Source organism: Trematomus bernacchii, unplaced genomic scaffold (assembly GCF_902827165.1).
Source record: "Trematomus bernacchii unplaced genomic scaffold, fTreBer1.1, whole genome shotgun sequence".
Classification (NCBI taxonomy): domain Eukaryota; kingdom Metazoa; phylum Chordata; class Actinopteri; order Perciformes; family Nototheniidae; genus Trematomus; species Trematomus bernacchii.
Window position 1 is genome coordinate 120,210 of NW_022987629.1, and position 5,030 is coordinate 125,239.

Sequence of the window (5,030 nt, forward strand, 5' to 3'; positions counted from 1 at the left end):
TGAAAAAGCTTTCTTACAGACTGAGCAGCTGTGTGCTTTCTCTCCTGTGTGGATTCTCATGTGTGCCTTTAAATTTCCACTCAATGAAAATAATTTGGTACAAACTGAGCAGCTAAATGGTTTCTCTCCTGTGTGGATTCTCATGTGGTCCTTTAAATGTATCCTCTGTGAAAAAGATTTCTTACAAACTGAGCAGCCAAATGGTTTCTTTACAGCACTACGTTGTGGATCACTGACAGATTCTTTTCCATTCTTCAGTGATTGTGAGCCTGACGCAGGTTCTGTGGTCTCCTTCCAATCAGCGCTGTCTTCAGTGTCAGGGTCAGAAGAGTGTTCAGTGTCAGGTTCAGAAGAGTCTTCAGTGTCAGGTTCAGAACAGTCTCCAGTGTCGTCCGCAGTCTTTGGTTGTAAACTGCTCTCTGGATCTGAGTTCCTGGCTGGTTCTGGTCCTCGACAGTCATCTCCATCAGCTTCTGTTTCCATGTGTTCAGTTTGTCTTTGATGAGGCTGTGAGGACTGAGGTTTCTCTTCATCATCTTCACTCTTCACAGGGTCAGGAGTGAAAGTGGACTTGGTGATATCAGCCTCCTCCAGCTCCTGAAGCTGCTCTCCCTCCTGACTCACCCTGAGTTCCTCCTGTTCCTGCTTAATGTGTGGGGGGGGCTCTGGGTCCTCCTGGTCCAGACTGGTGCTCCACTCCTGCTGGTCAGGGAGAAGCTCTTCTTTAACCACCACCAGCAGCTGGACGTCTGCAGGAAACAGGAAACACACAGCCAGAAAAAACTGTTAAGTGTTAGCATTTAAAAATCTAATCACCATTACAATGGGAGATATGTTGTAGCCCTAATTAATGCCTTTGTTTTTATACTTTCATATTATCTTTCTTAGTCCCACCTATTGTGTATTTGTGTTGGCTCAATTCACCTCATGTATTCCCACCCTCAAGCATTTTTCAGGGTATAGTTGTAGGACTAGTACCAATGAATGGAGCAAGTTTCATGAATGTGACACTTTTATTTTGTAAGATAGCAAGGGGGGGCATATTGTGATAACCAGGCCTGTCATAAAATGCACCCCACCCAAAAATATGTTTCTATTATTCCCACCCTCAAGCATTTTGCAGGGTATAGTTGTAGGACTAGTACCAATGAGTGGAGCAAGTTTCATGAATGTGACACTTTTATTATGTAAGATAGCAAGGGGGGGCATATTGTGATAACCAGGCCTGTCATAAAATGCACCCCACCCAAAAAGATGTTTCTATTATTCCCAACCTCAAGCATTTTGCAGGGTATAGTTGTAGGACTAGTACCAATGAATGGAGCAAGTTTCATGAATGTGACACTTTTATTTTGTAAGATAGCAAGGGGTGGCGTATTGTGATAATCAGGCCTGTCATAAAATGCACCCCGCCCAAAAAGATGTTTGTATTAATCCCACCCTCAAGCATTTTTCAGCGTATAGTTGTAGGACTAGTACCAATAAATGGAGCAAGTTTCATGAATGTGACACTTTTATTTTGTAAGATAGCAAGGGGGGGCATATTGTGATAACCAGGCCTGTCATAAAATGCACCCCACCCAAAAAGATGTTTCTATTATTCCCACCCTCAAGCATTTTTCAGGGTATAGTTGTAGGACTAGTACCAATGAGTGGAGCAGGTTTCATGAATGTGACACTTTTATTTTGTAAGATAGCAAGGGATGCATAACGTGGCAAATATATGCTGACAAAGACTATGTAACATTTGTAAACATATATTTTGATTATTATATGACAAATATGTAAAATTAAAGAATACATTTTAAAGCACGTGTATACAGACAGGATGTAACAATAATAAGAAAAAGAAAAAGATTAAAAAAAACAAAAACTGAAAAGGAAGTGACGAATGAATTTCGACACCACTACCATCAAATACGGAGCGAAAAGTGTAACCACAAGAATCAAGACTATATGAGCTACCACTAAACAACTCACAGTCTGAAAATTACCATTAATAAAAACCCTGAACGTTTACTTTTCGTTTTAAACATCGTTTTAAGGTGTGAACCTGTCATTTAGAAATGCGCGTTCCCGTGACAAGGGGGGCATTTCATGATGGGTGTGCATCATTTGACACAACACCGGCTACGCTGATCACAGCTCTCTATAGGGTTTCATTTATCTGGTTGGCAGCTCATCCCTTAACACAGAAGTCAGTGATTATAATAAGATGAAATATGAAGGGTCTATTTCAAGCTTGTTATGTAAATAAGTTATTAGGCTTTTTTTGTATCAACTAACATTTTTAGAAAATGTTATCAACATGAATTGACTGAATTTATTTTAAAAGTGAGCTTATTAACACATGAATACTACTGTGTAATATATTTGTATAAGAAAAGCACAAGTTTCATTTGTGGGCCATATTTCATTATACTTTTTGAATTTGCTGAGTGCCAATTAAAAATGGACAGCGGGCCGCATTTGGCCCCCGGGCCGTACTTTGGACACCCCTGGTTTAAAGTGTGAATTAAGAGTAAAGGGAACAGACCTGCTCTGTGTATCCGAAGCTGAGGCTGTAAAACAGCGTCCAGTAGTTTCTGGAGTCTCTCGTTCTCCTCTTTGGAAAGAGACAGCTCCTCCTCGTGCTCTGCTATCGTTTTTTCAAACAGAGCAAATATATCTTCAACAGCAGCAGTGAGTCGCTGCTTCAACGACAGCAGCATTTGGACTTTACTCATGTTTACTAGATCACCTTTTCCTGCAAACTCCGTTAAACACACCGTTCCTCTCTCCATCAAACTCTCAATCTGACTAGTGTTGCTGACGTGTTTCCAGCTAGCATGCTAAGCTAGCTCATTTAGTCCGAGGTAAAAACGCTCCAGAAAAAAGAGCACAGAGTCCATTCGGAGGTTTATCCAGACACACAGATGATGGATCAGTAGTGCTGGAGCTCACACACACTTTCTGAGGAACACAACGAGAGAGAACCGTAGCGACGAGACGCCTCCTCGATCCAGGTTAGAAACAGCTGGGAAGTTGGGAACTTCACTTCTTCTTCTTCTTTGGTGTTTATTGGCAGTTGGCAAACCAACTTCTAGGTGCATTACTGCCACCAACTGGACTGGAGTGTGGACAAGAGACTATGGTTGCGGTCGAATAGTCCAAAAATCTGCTCCTACCCTGCTGAAAAAAACAGCAGAGACCAGCTTAAGATGGTTGCTGGTTTTAGCTGGTGTTAGGCTGGTTTAGTTGGTTTGGTCAGCTAAACCAGCATAGCCCAGCATGGATGTCATGCTGGTCTATGCTGGTTTTAGCTGGTAGTTAAGCTGGTCTATGCTGGTGAAGCTGGTATTTTTTGCTGGTCTACCAGCAGTCTTGCTGGCGAAACTGAAACAGACACAGACAGACAGAATCTTTGTAATATATTTATTTTCTCTGGTTTAAATAATCATACCAGTATTTAAACAATGTATGCTGGTCACCTGGAATCCTGGTAAGCTTCCAGCATGGTATATTTAATACTATTATTACACATAAACTGGTGATAGATGGATGCTTGTGACCAGCCCAGCATAGACCAGCATACTATGCATATGGTCTATGCTGTTTTTTTTAGCTGCCCAGGATGGCTGGTTTAGCTGGTGGCTGGTTTGGCTGGTTTAGCTGGTTTAGCTGGTGCACCAGCTAAACCAGCTAAACCAGCCACCCTGGCCAGCTAAAGTGTCTAAAACCCCTCTAAACCAGCCAGGCTGGTCAATTTAGCTGGTCAGGCTGGTTGACCAGCTAAATTGGTCTAAGCTGGTTTTTTCAGCAGGGTATCGTCTATCCCTATCGTCTATTCCTTGACCTCTGTGTGAAACGTCACAGGGTTAAGGGATAGTGGATAGGAGAATTCAAAGGGACTTAGGGTTGCGGTCGGATAATCCAAAAATCAGCTCCTAACGTCTCACCCTATCGTCTATTCCTTGACCTCTGAGTGAAACGTCACGGGGTTAAGGGATAGTGGATAGGAGAATTCAAAAGGACTTGGGAGAAGAGACTACGGTACTTTAGAGCATCCGACTGCACTTTCACTATCCGACGTGTTTATGATGCGCCAGCGGACGTCATAAATGTGCGTCTGCTGCTGTGGGGAAACTATGGAAACTACAGTTTTCTATACAGTGGACTACAACATGGATGTATGAACAACGGACTACTGTAAACTCATCTAGAGACTCTGCACCGTGCTCTGATGCTGTTGTGTTATGCTTTATGAACGGGGACAACAGAGAAACATATTCTTCATGACCAAAGTTGGAATTGAAATAAAAAAGGAAAGTGAAACTTATGCTCGTCACCCTCTCCCTCCGGTCCACATTAATACAAATGATCCCAATACGTATGATTGTATGAAAATCTTAAAATCAATACAAATGTATTTAGTATAAACATTAGTCCTTAACATCTATCACTGTATATCACCATTCAAACATCTTTTAAAAGTTGAACAAACCCCACACAGCTCAGTAAAGACTGAAATGTTGACTTTATTTGATCATTTCAGTAAAAACTAACGTTCATATTTCTCTTTTTGATTATAATACTGATGAACGTTCAAAACAAAGCACTCTGGCAACTTACCACATACGTTTTAAAATGCTTAATAAGCACCGTAACTTTCATGATATAATTTCTCAGTCATAATCGGTTGTTTCCGTGAACGGCCGAATGTTGTGTGACGGCAAATGCTGCGGCTGCAAGGCATTGTGGGGCGTAGGCCTACCGCTCCCCCGCACCGCTGCCACCGAGTCCTGTAAGCCGCCTGAGACAGGGGTTTTACGGCTCGGTACATCCGGCGCAGCCGACCTTCGTTTCGCCCCAGCTGCCAGAAATATGGCGGTGTGTGGAGGCAGGCATCATCAAGGTGGTGGGCCGCTCGGACACGACATGTGTTTGTTTGTTTGTTTGTAGCCTTTATTTATCCAGGTTAAAAAATCCCATTGAGATCAACGATCTCTTTTACAAGGGAGACCTGCATGTCCGGGTGTGCCCCCCCTTGA